Source organism: Leucopleurus acutus (genome assembly GCF_964270905.1).
Source record: "Leucopleurus acutus genome assembly, chromosome: 6".
NCBI lineage: Eukaryota > Metazoa > Chordata > Mammalia > Artiodactyla > Delphinidae > Leucopleurus > Leucopleurus acutus.
Genome location: NC_139149.1, coordinates 29,088,122 through 29,106,470, shown reverse-complemented (window position 1 = coordinate 29,106,470; position 18,349 = coordinate 29,088,122).

The window sequence follows — 18,349 nt, the reverse complement described above, 5'->3', positions numbered from 1 at the left end:
TAGATCCTAAATGATTCACCTCGCTGTATGGCAGAAAGTAACACAACATTGTAAATCAACTATACTCCAATAAAATTTTTTTAAAAATTCAATTGTGTTTGTGCACTCAGAGCTTATCAAGCTATTGGAGACTAATTTGTTCAATAAAGCTCCAGAGTGACAATGTATCCACTGTATGTTAGGGGTTATATTTATCTTTGTGAAGATTACAGTATTCATGTCTTCTGCTTTAGGGAGTTTTCAGTGCTCCTTGGAAACTACATCCAGATAATGTGGTTTCCTGTTGAACATAGACTCAATGCAAAGGAAATTGAATGCCACTTTCCAAAATAAGGATCTTTTAAAATAAGACATAAATTACTTTTATTGTAGAGAACTAGAATAAACAAAAATACACCTCAGAAAAAACTACTTCCTGAAAGGTTTACTATAAGCATTTTAAGGTATTTTTTCTATGTTAAAAAAAATAGTTAATATATTTTAAAGAATTTTATAAGTTAATTTTCATCTGATGACATAAACATGCTCAGTAGAAGTAATTAAATTATATAATTTATTATAATTACACATTATATAACTTCTTCTGATGATAAAAGTAATTCAAGAAGTAATGCATGCTCATTATTAAAAAATGGAAGTTTCAGAGAAACATAAAGATTTCTTATAAACTCTAAAACTTTGATTCAGTCCACAGATATTGATCGTGTACCTGTTACGCATTAAGCAGTCCAGAAGGCACTCAAAGAGATGTCAGAAATATAAATGTTCAATTAGCATACATCATGATGTGCTATTATGACATAATCATAAGATGTATGGGAGCATAAAAGAAGGAAACCTAACTCAGAGAAGGCTTTCAGATTCAACAACATCCAAGCTGAGACCCAAAGATAAAACAAATTGATAGAGGAAAAGTGTGTTAACTTATTTAAGCATACTTAGGCAGGCATGTTGAAAAACAGTCTGGCAGTTTCTCAAAAGGTTAAAGATAGGATTATCATATGACCCAGCAATTCCACTCCTAGGTCTATACCCAAAACAGTAAAATCGTGTCAGCACAGAAACTTGTACATGAATGTCCATAGCTGTATTATTCATAATAGCCAAAAAGTGGAAACATCCCAAATGTCCATCAACTGATGAATGTATAAATAAAATGTGGGATATCCATACAATAGAATATTATAGAAAGTAGAAAGTAATGAAGCACTGATACATGCTACCATATGCATGCACCTTGAAAACATTATACTAAATGAAAGAAGCCAGTTACAAAAGGCCACGTACTGTATGATACTATTTATATAACCAAGAGCCTGGTTGATATAGTTTCTCTTGATTACAGTAGCAATGATTTGCAAACAACTATTATGAGAGGAGAGAGATACTACCTTTCTTAAATAAAGGTGATAAAGGGAGAAAAACTGGAAACAATTTCATAAGATAATTTCTGCTGTGTGTGATGTGAGACACACTCATGAAGTTTGATTGGAGAAGGGCTCCGAAAGAGAAGGTGGCTGATTAGAGGGAAAATGCAGACTAGCATGAAGATCCTATCAGGAATGGATCAGTGAGGATTTCATTTCATGCTTATTGTCTGTGCCAGACAGACATGGTGCGGTTATGGTGCTGTGGATGTAACAATGCTAAGGAAGCTGGACATGATCTCTGTCCTGAAGAATAGAGGCATTGTCTCTGACAGAGGAAGACGCATGTACAAAACCTCAGAGGTGGTGGGGTGAGTGTGAGAAAGAAAAGGAGAGCCCATTTCAGTAATTAAAATAAATTTGATGTACTTGATAAGTTTGATAGAGTGCAAAGTTAGAAGAGGTGAGACATAATGCTAGCTTGCATCAATATTTGCATCATTACAGTAGAAAGGGTACAATATGAGGCAGACAGGAAGACTTTGAAAAGCATGGGATGAAAGGGATATTAGAATCTGTGATCAACCATACTGTCTTCCTTTCAGCTTCAAACTTTGAAAGTCAAATTTTAAGAAGTCCACACTTCCAACAGATGGAAAGAGATAATGATCTAACTTGGAACAGCCCTTATTTTCTCTACTTGTTAAAAGTTACTTTAGACCCTGGAATTTCCTGGATACACTTTGATAGCAGATTTGATTTCCTGAGTAACAAACTTGAATTTTGAGGTAATCTGCCACTTGTTTGTATGTTTCATTTAGAAAAAGAAGTATAATTTTATAAGAAAGAATGAGTCACCAAAAGAAAATGATTTTTTTAAAAAAAATTAAGGTAATATTTGAGACATAGAAAATGTGGGTGTACAATTAACAATGTTTAGACACCCATAACCATAAATTAAAAATTCACCTTTTAAAAATTCTTTGCAATTTAACCCAGAATCAAAATCATGCCTGGAGAAAGGAGACAACGTATTAATATATTTGTATAGAGTATCTCCATCATGGCAGTTGTAAAACTCTGATGAGTTTACACACGTCTGGTAAAGTGTTGGCACAAGGTCCAACAGTGTCTATTTTATTCAGAGCTGAGGAACCTTCCAGAGAATAATGCCACTATGACTTCAGTTGAGGTTGATATGTGTGGTCTAAACAATCTCTAGGAAGCCTATCTCTGTGTCTGATTCTGGAACTTGAAGTCTACTGGTCAAGTAGTCAGGAAAGGGTGATAGAGATGATATTATCCCTTTTTGTATATTTGACTGTATTAAAATAATATGCCCCTATTTTCAAAATGTCAGTCAAAGTAGGTGCTTCAGAGCAGTCCCTAATGATGTTTTGTGCTAAGCACTTTGGCCTAGAAGAGCTACACCTCATTAATGGGTCACAGTAGCACCAAGTTCCCTAACCTTGTGACTGTGGGGAACAGGCTAAGTTTTGGAGAACATGTGAGACTCTCCCAGGAAATCAAGAAATATTTGTAATGCACATGTGGGGATTTGCAGAAGACTGGACCTTCTCTGTGAGTAAAGTTTATGCTGTAGGGGCAATTCAGTTTCCTTATAATTTCTTTCATATATTTTTCCTCTGATACTTAATAGAGAACCAATAAGCTAGAATTTTAAGTTTTGTTCTTTGTCAAATGACAACAAAATGCTGATGGATAATGGACTGATGAATGAGCCAGTAAATATTTCTTTGGTATTGAATTTTCTAGGTTATTTTAATTCCCTAACATAGTTAATAATACCCAAGATTTCTACTTACTATGAAATACTCTGCCTCAGTAGAGATATGAAAAATAAATGTAATGAGACATTGACACTCAAAAAGAATACACGTATCATGGAGTCTGCATACAAAATAACAGTGCTTCACTATAGAAAATGTAATGTAGTGTTTACAAAAGGAATTCATGGACAGTATTTTAAAAGTAGAAAGATAAAGGAATTTAAGGTTCTCTCATTTGAACATCAAAGGATTTACCCCTAAGGTTTACAGGACAGAATGCAGGCAATGCGTTCATCCTTTTCATCTTCAAATATCACAGTTGATTTCAGAACTCTTTTGAAGGGTTGCCAGTTTTACTACTGTGCAACAGCCCCTCATCCAGAAGCACAGGTTTGCACCAAGGATAAAGTGACTTTTTTAACTCTCACAGCAAAGCAAAAACTTTTCTTCCCCAAGTTGCTTACTAAAGATAAAAATGCATAGACATATTGTACTTAGTAGGAGATACTAGGGAAGATTAGAGAAAGTGTTATGAATTGGGGGTAAATTAAAATGTGTAAGGTGTGTGTCATTTTTTTTCCCTAAATCCAAATAAATAGGATAATTCGTTAAAGATTATCTCCTATCACATTTTTCCTTGCTGAATTATAGAGTTTAATACAATTCTCTTTCACTTCCTCAAAAACCGCTGATTCCATGGGAACTATACATGAGTGCGCGCGCGCACACACACACACACACACACACACACACATGCATATGTGTTCTTGAGAAGAAAAGCTTTGCATGTATCTAACTCTCTTGGTAGTAGAAATAGATTGCTGTTATTTTATTAAGTGTGGAGAAGGTAGAACTCTTTCCAGTTCTACTTTGCATATTTTTTAATAGAGTACATATAATACATTTTCTCTAAATTTGTTGACCATGAGCAGGCTCTCTACAAAGGCTTGTGTTATCCTGAGTTGGCAGACAAAATAAAAGTCATTTCTTAAGCCCTACCTGGGGAGTTGGGAGATACAAATGAGCTTGTCAAACACTATATAAAAATCCAGTAAGTCAACTGAAGGAGGTTTGTTTGTTTCTTTATTTTTTTTTAATATTGACTGGATGAAAATGTGTCTCTTTGGAAACATTGTCAAATATGTGAACTGTGTAAACCTGGCACTTCCTCTGTTGCTCTTTGTTTAAAATAAGCAGCATAGAAATTAATAGAAGGGTTTACTCTTCCTCAATTTATTTTTGAAATAAGGAAATATACGTGATTAGCTACAAAAGGAATAGAAATCACTCTAGGCCCTTTTGATGAGATCATGCATTATGTACCCTTTCTTTACTTCTCCTCCCATCCTCACTTGCTCACAGCATTCATAGAACCTTCTAGAAAGCTGGGGCACTGTAGCAATTTCACTCTTCAGAGGAGGTACCAGAAACTCTCAAAATGTTGCTCTCACAGTTTTAATAGTCTGCCTCTGAGATTAATAGAAAATTAGTTTTCAGAGACAACCAAAGACTGGAAAACTGTATTCCTTCTCTAAAGGAAATTTACTGACCGACTGGAAAATGCTTTGACAATTTTATGCCATGTTCTCAGTCATGAGGAGGTAAGCTTGAAGGTGGAATTTTATCTTACATTTCTCTTTTATATCCAATTCCTGCTTGTTATTCATTTAACCAACATATATTGAGCCAGGATCATTGATTTAACATTGGAGTGGTAGAGGTGAATGACTCATGGGAAATGGCCTATTACGCGAAGAGCACATCTTTAGAAGCAGATGAACCTAAGTTTATGTGACAGCCTCCTATCTATTGGTGAATGACCATACTGACCCTCAGTTTTCTCATTTGGAAGATGGAAATTAAAAATAGACATCTCATAGGATTCTATGTGGTATCAGGTATGAGGGTGCAATTTGAAGAAATTGAATAGAGATAGGGAAACTGGAGCCAGATGTGCTTCCCCAGATGTGTGGGGAACGTGCTTAGCTAGAAAGTTTGGGTTTTACTCTTTAGGCAGCAGCAGGTGGCTGAAGGATTTGAAAGACACTGGCATCTATGCTTACTTCGAAAGCAGTGGCAGGTTGGCAGGTTAGAAAGTAAATCAGCATGCTCCCAAAGCACCACATGATACATCATAAAAACAAGCATATGGGGCTTCCCTGGTGGCGCAGTGGTTGAGAGTCCGCCTGCCGATGCAGGGGACATGGGTTCGTGCCCCGGTCCGGGAAGATCCCGCATGCCGCGGAGCGGCTGGGCCCGTGAGCCATGGCCGCTGAGCCTGCGCGTCCGGAGCCTGTGCTCCGCAGCGGGAGAGGCCACAGCAGTGGGAGGCCCGCGTACCGCAAAAAACAAACAAAAAAAACAAGCTTATGCATACAAGTTAGATTACCCAATATTGTTTTAAAAATCTTTGTCACGGCTTCACTTGATGATGGGAACAGTGATTTTCAAACTTACTCTTGCCACAGAATCCTCTCTTTTAATGAAATCTTAGCCAGGAGCATAAACAAATAAAATAGATAAAAGCAGAGTGATCCTGTTGAAGATGAATAAATCAAAGGGCTTTTCAGCTGTAAAGTACTAAGTATTCTCTTCATCCTATGAATTTCCATAATACTCACTGTCTACATCTATTACCTCCTGCCAAATTAGACGCACCCTGAAATTTTATTTTTATGTAACTCTATAGTATCCCTTTAACTAAATTGTGAGCTCTCTGTGACAGGGATCACAACTTCTAAAGCTTTATATTTCCCCCAACATGTCCAGCAATGTCTTTCACATAGTAGATGTTTCCTACTATGTACATGTTTTCAAATTAATTGAATATAATGATGAATATGAAGGCTTAAAAATGAAAATTCAATTCATTTATCTCTACATTTTTAGGAAGTATTCCCTTAGGTTCCTTAGATCCACACAGTTAAAAAAAAAAAAAAAAAAACAATCAAAGTGATATGTGTCCGAAATATCAAAGTAATATATGTCAGAAAAATGAAATGGGTGTAAATTTATCAAACGAATTTCTCAGGAAACTAATGCGTAAAATCATCCTTGATAATGCTTTACATATGATGTGGGCACATAAAAAGTGGTATAGTAGTTATTCCTTTTAGATTATGGCTCAGATAAAATTCTTACTGAACTGGCTTACCTTTCACTGGGGGAAAAGCCGACTTACTGTCAAACATTTGTAGTTCTCTGAAGAGAGAGGAGGCCGGTACAACTGGCTTAGCACAAATAATCAGGGCTTCAACTAAGAGGATGGCAGTGAGGATGAAAAGGAAAGGGAAAATGCAGGAGTTGTTTTCTTCCTTGTTCTTAGCTCCATATTAAGCTAAGCTCGTACTACACACAAAAAAATAGGCACACGTATTTAGATGAGAAATTGCCTGCAATTGTCACAAGCCTGTCTATGCATTTGATTTTGTTAAGTATTATTTTAAGACTTTCGGCAAAAACAAGTATATTCAGTTAGATAGATTATTTCAGTGCTTATTTCAGTTAAAATAGATTCCATTGGTAATAAATAGCAGAAGTATTATAAGGATCCATTATGAATTTTAAACAATTCCCCACAGAGAAATGTACCCACACAGACACAGATGCACGCGTGCGCGCGCGCGCACACACACACACACACATTCCTTGCTTGCCTGTACAGAAGTTAAAGAAACGATCAAATATATGGAATCTGTATTTCATTTATTTTACATGCTCACTGCAAGTGGTACTTTGCAAGGCTTTGCAAGGCTTTCCAAATAATTGGATGATTTATGTTGGCAAACCTCCTCAAGTATCTTTTGAAAAGGTTCACTGGAAAAGTGATGGCAATTAAGATTATTGTAGCCACATTTCATATTTTGTTTATACAAGTTAGCATCTTATAGGTGCTCTATTCCATTCAGAAATGTAAAGTGTAATCTTGAGCTCTAACTACTTCTCAGATGTTTTCACACAAGCATTCAGTAATCTCTGTAATGACATAATTAGAACATGTCTTCAAGAAGGGGCTTTAGTAACTTGTGCTGCCCCCTTCAATGGGCTAGAGACCACAAACAGGATTTGTACACCTTGCCTTTAAGAAATGTGTGTTCCTTGAGTGAGCTTTGGTCTTTAAGGTGCTGTATATTTTTAAACTTCTTTTATTTTTGCCTAAATATTTTGTGAAATAATGTAAAGTCAGAGAGCACATTTCTAACAGTTTAATGAACACTCCAGAAGCCCCTTTGCACAGAACACTTTAGGATAAGACCCCCCGCCCCCCCCCCCAAATTTACTGGTCTGAATAGCTTATATTTTACTGGAACCTCTTATAATCACTTAGAAATTTCAATATCATGTGGCCAAGATATTAGCACCATCTTCATTAAAATATAAGAAATATGAAATCTTCCTTTTGGAATCAAATGGGATTTACAATAAAGCAAAGAGTTAACAGCCAAGATATAACAGTTTCTTAAAGAAAACAGCAAAGTCAAATAAAATGGTCTGGGTTTTGAGACAAGAAGGCAAATTTGTTTTGGTTTTGCAAAGGAAATTATGACTTTCTGAATAGTAACTTCTAAATTTCTAATGTAAAATGAGATAGAGATGGTGGAAACAAGGGCAAAAGCAAGCAACAAGTACATGTGAGACTCAAAGGGTAAAAGTGCAATCTCTCGAAAATGTAAATTGGTAAAATATATCAAAATGTAAAGTACTTCACCTGCCTATTACACTTTCGAACTTTTCCTCTATAGGTATATTTTCTCAGATACACACAGATGTACAAAGATTCCACTGAGGCATTCCTTACAATGATTTATAAAAATGGAAGTAGCTTAAATATACGAAAGTTGGGAAACTGTTAAATAAAATGTAGTACCGTATATCCACGTGATGGAGCATTATGTGATCATGAGAAGAACAAGAGAATCGCAACAATAATAAGATTACCAATGACATTAATCATCTTTAGTTGCTGTGTGTATTTAGGAAGTAGCATAGTGTAGTTTTGAGGAGAGTGTTCTGGAGTCTGACCGCTTGGGATAAAATCATATTCCTATCAATTCTGAACTCTGTGAGCCTCAGTTTACCCATCCACAGTGAATTTAACTAAGTTTCTATTTTATAGGTTGGAGAGAAGATTATATGAGAAGTCTGTTCAGTACATAATAAGTATTAGCTATTATTATATTTACTAAAATAATATTCTTATCTTTACCCTTACCATATGAGATAGGTAACATTATTATCCCCATTTTTATGTATGAAGGATAAGGTTGGTTACCAGAAAGTCACCCCTTCGACAGTCAGCAAATTAAATAATTGTTGCATTCATCTTTTCAATAATATTTATCGAGAATCGAATTTATATTAGGCCTTGGAGAATAGGATCGTAAGAAAACCTGCAAAATCGTTATCATCCTGGAGCCCACATTTTAGAAATAAAGGTAAGAAATAAGCAGTTAAATATGTAATGTCAAGGAGAGTAGTACTAAGTGCTATCAAGAAAAATGAATTGGGGCAGTGGATAAAGTGTGATGGGGGAAAGTCGACAGAGAACAGGGAACTATATTTATAAAGGGGCTTGGAGGTGATTGAGAAGAGATATGTACTGAGAAGTGAGGCAGACCATGTAGTTGAAGAAGGGGCCTCCCAGGCTAAGGGAACCACAAGTGCAAAGCCCAAAATGAGGGTGTTTTCAGTATGTTGAGAACCCAGGCTTCAACTAAAGCTCTGTGAGTCCAGAGTGTGAAGATGCACAGACACTGATTTGGAAAGATATCCAAGACACATCCAAGAAGTGAATAAGCTAGTTGTATACAGTATGGATTATGTTGTTTATATCGTAATAAGTGTTTTCATGTAAAAATCTATACCTGTGTTTATATGTCAATGCATGCAAAGATTTCTGGATAGGCAGGTCAAATTATTGTTATTGCGCTTGAGATTCCTGACATCTCTGGCTTGAACTGCTGACATTCTGCTGTTGAATGTGGCCCAAGTACTTGTTCTCCCCACTGCTTGTGGGCTGCTCCAGGAGATGGCTCAGAGCTCACTTGTACTTCTTTGCAGCTTGTGACTGATCTCCCTCAGTCTGCTGTTCTCACAAATGTCACTCATCTCAGGCACTTGACAAATGCCTTCTAATGCTGGACAGCCTGTGCTTAATTTATAGTGTGGGTAAGGAAATGTCTCCTATCACTTTATGGTCCATTCTCTTTATAGGGGTGCTACATCGGAATGACTAGGGTCTCAAGGCTTAACTACTTTTTTTATAAGCAATCCTTTCTTACTTATTGTTTGCATATGCTGCAATATTGGCTGAGTCAAGGATGTATTCAGATGACACGCCATGATACCCTCCTCTCTAAATTCACCCCAGTTGCTGAGTCCTCATGGCCATATTTGTCTCCTTCTCTAATAGTGACCGTGTCCTATGGGCCCTGGTGTCCTGCCTACCACTTAGTTTCTGCTGCTCTCCCCCAAATTCACCAGACCCCCAAAGCTCTCACACAGTTTTTATCTCAGCAAACTCATAAATATCATGAAAATCAGAGAATATATATAGGTATAATGGTGATTGGAGTATACAACTGATCTCTTTATGATCACCACTTAATTCTCTCATATGTTGGAGAAAATAACAATTTTCCTAGAGCTGGGCAAAATTCCATAGCATCTATGGCTTGGGTTAAGGAATTGGAATAGTCTTTATTGAGGAACTTGGCAACCAAAGTTCAGCAAGAATCAAAGGCACAGGTCTTCTGATCTTTGATATCATCACATAGGGCTCTCACAGGATGTGTAGTGTGTGTCTGCCTTCCAGGAGAAGCACTTAATCAGGCCATTGCTCTCCCTCCTTATAGAGCAATTGGCAAATAATCAGACTACTTACATGCCAGGCAGCCAGGGTAGGACATCAGTGCTCTACAGGAATTATCTGGTAAGGCATCATCGTGGCTCTTCCTGCTGCAGAAAAGAAGCCATCAGTCCTATGAGAAGTTCAATTATGAGGAGCCCAGTTTGGATGTAATAAGGTATGAGTGGGAAATAAGGGTTCCCTAATAGCTCAGTGTCCAGAAACCCAATGTAAGTTCCCAGGGTGATTTTCAGACAAATCTGCTTGTTACGCCAGCATACTTGAGTTCTGTGCTTGTCCAGTTGTCTTTCCTGCTATAAATAGTCCAGAAGATTGAATAACATAATATTAGGATGACAAGTAGGTCAGAATAATTTTGTTCTGAAGTAGAAGTTTTAACTTCTTAGGAATTGTGAATCACATTAAGAATCAGATGAAAGCTTTAGATGTTATCCCCTAAATATGAGTTTAGGCAAATAGACCAAGTCTTCTACATTATAGAATTTTGGGGGGACATTAACATGATACTTCACATGTAAACTTAATTTTGTATGAACCACACTGTAAATGTCCAACCTAATTTAGAGTCCCAAGCCTTCTCATGTTAAGAAGATTTCATTTATCAATTTACACAACTCATATTAAAAATTACAAAAATATCTAATATCTGTATAAGTGGTCATGTGAAATGGTATATAAGATTAAAGTTATTCTTGATAAAGCTTAATTGCAGTTGTTTATTGCATAAATAGCAAGAATTCAGATTTGATAAATCATTCTTTTTCAAAATTAATTAATTAATTAATTAATTTTTGGCTACATTGGGTCCTCATTGCTGCATGCAGGCTTTCTCTAGTTGAGGTGAGCAGGGGCTGTTCTTCGTTCTGGTGCACGGGCTTCTCATTGTGGTGGCCTCTCTTGTTGCGGAGCGCAGGCTCTAGGTACACGGGCTTCAGTAGTTGTGGCATGTGGGCTCAGTAATTGTGGCTCACAGCTCTAGAGCACAGGCTCAGTAGTTCTGGCGCACAGGCTTAGTTGCTCCGCGGCATGTGGGATCTTCCCGGACCAGGGCTTGAACCTGTGTCCCCTGCTTTGGCAGGTGGATTCTTAACCACTGCGCCACCAGGGAAATCCTGATAAATCATTCTTGAAAAGCAACTCATTGCTTTTCAAGGTTGTGGTTCTTATTTTATTAATTTTATTGCATGACAGTGAAATACATTAATCCTCCCTCTCAAATTAAGATTTCACAGAGACATACGTCAAGAAAAACTGTAAAAGTTTTGAAAATGAGCAAAAATGAGTAATGGTTTATTGTCCAGAACACTCAGATCATTTTAGCCTTTCATGGCATTCAATCTGTTTTTCTTGGACATGTGATTTTAAATATTTGTGTATAAGATCCTCCAATTTCATAACTCCTATTTAGTGTCATGATCTAGGAAGATTAAAAAAAAGGTTGACAATTTTAGTTATTTATTATGTTTTAAATTTAAAATGTGAAAGGCCCTACTCTAAGGTGGTAGGATTTACCAAGACTACCATCCTGAAGTTTTCTGCACTTAGCCAGTTGCAATGTTCCTTGCTATTATATGTTTTGTTTGTATATAGGAAGTTTAAGAACACAATTCACTTGCTACCAAATTCAATGAGACAAGGTTATCCTGGGCACACTTTTCTTTGAATATTGCTGGATGTTATTAAAGACAGAAAAGAGTAAAAGTAAAAATTATATTCACAAGATACATTTTTGTTTGAAATATATATTTATCACAGGTGGTGTTTATTTATTTATTTATTTTGTGGTACGCGGGCCTCTCACTGCTGTGGCCTCTCCCGTTGCGGAGCACAGGCTCCAGACGCGCCCCAGTGTTTTCATTACAGTTGCATTAGTGTTTGTTAGATGATTGGCATTCTGATCATTTGACTAAAATTCAAATGAGGTAACAGTCCTATTTTTTGATTTCTGTGGAGTAACTGAATCTTCAGGGAAATGGATTATGACAAAGTACAAATTCATTTCTGTTCTTTCAAAATAACAAGCTTCAATTAAATGTTAACACCCCAGGTGTTTTACATCTCTTCAACATTATCACTTCAGCTATTGAGACAGAGGGATGTCAAAAATCCAGATGCTGCTTACATTTCCTTTGGAATTCAATGAAGAAAGTTAAGAAAACTATCTGCATGTGAATTACTTTCAACAGTGGACTGCATCCTGACACTGATTAATTGCTAAGCAAAAACCATATTCACTGGAATGGCAGTTACATGCAAATATCAGAGGCCAACTGAAGAAGGCCTGGAATGACATACTACTTACAAGAAATTTAATTTTCAAGAATTAACTGCAGCATACTGAGATAGTAAGGCTTGGAGAAAAATAAACCAATATAGCTTAGAGTTATAATTTTATTTTCTTCTTTTCAAATTGTTTCTCACTTCATACGTCCATGAAAATGATGTACATCTTTTTTTCCCCCAATACAAGGCATTTTTATTGATCCACAGAACTTTTCTGAAACAGGAATAGCTAAGATCTATTATTTTCTCTTGGATTATGAAATCAAGAGTAAACAGGTGTACTAAAGAGACAAATGAGAGATTATGGAATTTAAAATATAATGGGTCCCTGTAATTATAATTTCTTTTGAGGAATGTGAGGCTGACACACCAGTCTAGTGCTAATATAACACCAGCACATGATCAAATGCTAGAACTTTCAAAAAGAGAAATTTCTGAGGGGGATCCGAATAAACCACTCCAAAGTATGCTTATATTCTGAGCTGAAGGCAACTGAGAAATAACCCGACATAGTAAGAACCCTCTTCCTTCCCCTTTCTGCTTAAGAGTAGGGCATACATTTCTCTTTGTCAATGTGACATAAATTTCCGTTTGTAAAGGTGTTGCCCTTCCCATACCCAGAAAACTACAGATGACACTGAGATAAGTTTGCTTAACAAACCTTACTAAAAAAATCTCATCATATATTTACTCATCTTATCACAATTTCTATTCCTTTGTTAAAATGGTATATAAAACCTCTAGTCAAACCACTTCTTTGGGTTTTTCATTTCTTTTCTGTGAATCCCCTGTACACATAAAAATTTAAACATTACATAAAATTTGTATGTTTTTTTTTTTTCCTGCTAATCTGTCTTTTGTCAATGTAATTCATTTACCCCTTCAAAGAACCTAATAGGGTTAGAGGAAAAGTTTTTCCATCCCTAAATTCCATGCAACTCAACGTGTATTAAACAATTATTTTCTATTAAATTCTTTTTAAGCTCTAGGAGTACGTAAAAGGAAAATTCTGCAACTGTATGGTCCATTTTGAGAATAATGTAACCACCAAGGGTAGTGTGGCGTGACTGAAACAGAGTATATACAACATCAGGGCTAATTATGGCAAATTCATGAGTTGGATCATGGTGGACCTTAGGCTATAGAGTTTTGTCTTAAGCAGATTTCCAGAGGTTCCCAGCCTGGAGCTTAACCACTCATTTGCTCAACAAGTATTTACTTATTTATTTGTTTATTTAATCTGTATTTACTGACCACATATTATGTGTCTGTCTCTCTCTCTTTTAGGTGCTAATAATAAGATGAAACATCACAGACAAATTCTCTGCCCTTAAGGAGCACATAGTATATCAGGAGAACTAATAAACATTTATAGAAAGTTGATAGTATTGTTTATAACAGGGAGTGTTTAGGGAATATAAAAGAGCTTGACATTTTTGTTGATATCCTGGAAATAAAGATACCAAGGATACACTTGAAACTAACACAACATTGTAAATCAACTATACTTAAATATACATAAAAAAAATAACCAAGGAAAACTTCCAGTAATTTACAACATATTTATTATTTGTCTCTTCATCTATATCCAAGACTTATTAGTGCATGTTATTAATACAAAGTGGTATGAAGTTATTGTACCAGACCCTAGAGGAAAATGTGCATCAACCCTGGCACAATAGATTGAATCATAGGAATGCCAGCCTCATTACAAACCTAATCTGCAACTCTGCTCAAGTGGTAAAGAAGGAAAGTTGTAAAACAATATCTGTAGTTTGCAGGAATGTTTTCTCCTTCATGATCATAAGCCTCCTGGTCCATGTATCACTGGGATGATGGTCCGGATGGGGTTCAGGACACACTACCCAAAATATGGTATCTTGGCATATATATATTTTTTAACATCTTTATTGGGGTATAATTGCTTTACAATGGTGTGTTAGTTTCTGCTTTATAAGAAAGTGAATCAGTTATACATATACATATGTTCCCATATCTCTTCCCTCTTGCGTCTCCCTCCCTCCCACCCTCCCTACCCCACCCCTCCAGGCGGTCACAAAGCACCGAGCCGATATCCCTGTGCCATGTGGCTGCTTTCCACTAGCTATCTACCTTACGTTTGTTAGTGTGTATATGTCCATGACTCTCTCTCGCCCTGTCACAGCTCACCCTTCCCCCTCCCCATATCCTCAAGTCCATTCTCCAGTAGTCTGTGTCTTTATTCCTGTCTTACCCCTAGGTTCTTCATGACTTTTTTTTTTCTTTAATTCCATATATATGTGTTAGCATACGGTATTTGTCTTTTTCTTTCTGACTTACTTCACTCTGTATGACAGACTCTAGGTCTATCCACCTCATTACAAATAGCTCAATTTCGTTTCTTTTTATGGCTGAGTAATATTCCATTGTATATATGTGCCACATCTTCTTTATCCATTCATCCGATGATGGGCACTTAGGTTGTTTCCATCTCCGGGCTATTGTAAATAGAGCTGCAATGAACATTTTGGTACATGACTCTTTTTGAATTATGGTTTTCTCAGGGTATATGCCCAGTAGTGGGATTGCTGGGTCATATGGTCGTTCTATTTGTAGTTTTTTAAGGAACCTCCATACTGTTCTCCATAGTGCCTGTACCAATTCACATTCCCACCAACAGTGCAAGAGGGTTCCCATTTCTCCACACCCTCTCCAGCATTTATTGTTTCTAGACTTTTTGATGATGGCCATTCTGACTGGTGTGAGATGATATCTCATTGTAGTTTTGATTTGCATTTCTCTAATGATTAATGATGTTGAGCATTCTTTCATGTGTTTGTTGGCAGTCTGTATATCTTCTTTGGAGAAATGTCCATTTAGGTCTTCTGCCCATTTTTGGATTGGGTTGTTTGTTTTTTTGTTATTGAGCTGCATGAGCTGCTTGTAAATTTTGGAGATTAATCCTTTGTCAGTTGCTTCATTTGCAAATATTTTCTCCCATTCTGAGGGTTGTCTTTTGGTCTTGTTTATGGTTTCCTTTGCTGTGCAAAAGCTCTGAAGTTTCATTAGGTCCCATTTGTTTATTTTTGTTTTTATTTCCATTACTCTAGGAGGTGGGTCAGAAAGGATCTTGCTGTGATTTATGTCATAGAGTGTTCTGCCTATGTTTTCCTCTAAGAGTTTGATAGTTTCTGGCCTTACATTTAGGTGTTTAATCCATTTTGAGCTTATTTTTGTGTATGGTGTTAGGGAGTGATCTAATCTCATACTTTTATATGTATCTATCCAGTTTTCCCAGCACCACTTATTGAAGAGGCTGTCCTTTCTCCACTGTACATTCCTGCCACCTTTATCAAAGATAAGGTGTCCATATGTGCGTGGGTTTATCTCTGGGCTTTCTATCCTGTTCCATTGGTCTATCTTTCTGTTTTTGTGCCAGTACCATACTGTCTTGATTACTGTAGCTTTGTAGTATAGTCTGAAGTCAGGGAGCCTGATTCCTCCAGCTCCGTTTTTCATTCTCAAGATTGCTTTGGCTATTCGGGGTCTTTTGTGTTTCCATACAAATTGTGAAATTTTTTGTTCTAGTTCTGTGAAAAATGCCAGTGGTAGTTTGATAGGGATTGCATTAAATGTGTAGATTGCTTTGGGTACTAGAGTCATTTTCACAATGTTGATTCTTCCAATCCAAGAACGTGGTATATCTCTCCATCTATTTGTATCATCTTTAATTTCTTTCATCAGTGTCTTCTAATTTTCTGCATACAGGTCTTTTGTCTCCTTAGGTAGGTTTATTCCTAGATATTTTATTCTTTTTGTTGCAGTGGTAAATGGGAGTGTTTTCTTGATTTCACTTTCAGATTTTTCATCATTAGTGTATAGGAATGCCAGAGATTTCTGTGCATTAATTTTGTATCCTGCTACTTTACCAAATTCATTGATTAGCTCTAGTAGTTTTCTGGTAGCATCTTTAGGATTCTCTATGTATAGTATCATGTCATCTGCAAACAGTGACAGCTTTACTTCTTCTTTTCCGATTTGGATTCCTTTTATTTCCTTTTCTTCTCTGATTGCTGTGGCTAAAACTTCCAAAACTACGTTGAATAAGAGTGGTGAGAGTGGGCAACCTTGTCTTGTTCCTGATCTTAGTGGAAATGCTTTCAGTTTTTCACCATTGAGGATGATGTTGGCTGTGGACTTGTCATATATGGCCTTTATTATGTTGAGGAAAGTTCCCTCTATGCCTACTTTCTGCAGGGTTTTTATCATAAAGCGGTGTTGAATTTTGTCAAAAGCTTTCTCTGCATCTATTGAGATGATCATATGGTTTTTCTCCTTCAGTTTGTTAATATGGTTTATCACATTGATAGATTTGTGTATATTGAAGAATCCTTTCATTCCTGGAATAAACCCCACTTGATCATGGTGTATGATCCTTTTAATGTGCTGTTGGATTCTGTTTGCTAGTATTTTGTTGAGGATTTTTGCATCTATGTTCATCAGTGATATTGGCCTATAGTTTTCTTTCTTTGTTACTTCCTTGTCTGGTTTTGGTATCAAGGTGATGGTGGCCTCGTAGAAGGAATTTGGGAGTGTTCCTCCCTCTGCTATATTTTGGAAGAGTTTGAGAAGGATAGGTGTTAGCTCTTCTCTAAATGTTTGATAGAATTCGCCTGTGAAGCCATCTGGTCGTGGGCTTTTGTTTGTTGGAAAATTTTTAATCACAGTTTCAATTTCAGTGCTTGTGATTGGTCTGTTCATATTTTCTATTTCTTCCTGATTCAGTCTTGGCAGGTTGTGCCTTTCTAAGAATTTGTCCATTTCTTCCAGATTGTCCATTTTATTGGCATAGAGTTGCTTGTAGTAATCTCTCATGATCTTTCTTATTTCTGCAGTGTCAGTTGTTACTTCTCCTTTTTCATTTCTAATTCTATTGATTTTATCTTGGCATATTGAATATTTTAAGCTAAAGGCATTTGAGCAAAAGGCAGAAGGAAGAAATTTCTCTCTGACCTTCCCCTTGCCCTTCTCCCCTGAAATAGGTCATAAAGCCCTTATGTGAGTTATACCCTGTCTATGTTACTCAACCAAACTTGGGTCCACTCGCCCACATGCAGTAAAGCCAATCTACTGACACCTGGTTGAGGTGAAGGAAAGTGCATCATTTATTGTAAGGCGCCATAGAAAGAGTCTGGGACAGCTAGTGCTCAGGAAGCATGAATTCCCTAATGGGTTTCAGCAAAGCATTTTTAAAGACAAGGTGAGGGAGGGGCATCCCAGGGTATGTGATCAGCTCATGCATGCACAATTCTCTGATTGGTTGCACAGGGATTAACATTATCAATCCTTAAGGTCTGGGGGCTATGTGCTCATGGTCATCAAGTAGTTAATTTCTTCCATTCAGTGGGGGTTTTAGCATCTGTAAAACAACTCAGGAAATGTGCATCAGATACTATTATCTAGGTACTTTAGAGAGGAATGAAAGCAGAACATATGGGGGAGGGGTCTGTCCTGGAAAGACCCCATAGGGTCCTGCTCAGTTACATCTGTGCCCAGAGGAAAGGAGCATCCTTATTTCTGAAGAAAAGAGACACCAAGAAGAATTCCAGCAAACAGGCCTTGCTAAGTTTCCCCCAATTTACTACATTTACCTCGTACTCTTTGACTTATCATATTTCTCCAGGATTATCCATTCTTTATCAGACCTAACATAAAAATACTCAGGTCTGTTTCTTCAGGTCTTCATTTCCTTATGAAGGCTCCAGGGTCACATAAAACTTGTGTTAAATAAAGCTGTGTGCTTCTGGTAATCTGCCTTTGTCAGTTTAATTTTCAGATCCAGCCAAGAATCCTAAGAGGGTCCAGGAGAACTTTTTCCTCTCCTACAGTCCAACTGCTCCTAGAATAGTCAAGATTGTGTATGCTTTCCAGAAAGCCCAAGAATTGACATTTTCTCCAGGTGGAATAGCTCTTCCAACAAACCAAAAAATTAAAGTATTTTCTATAAAGTATTTATAGTTCTCCTGTTTCAAAACTTACGTTAAGTACTTTGGGGTACTTTT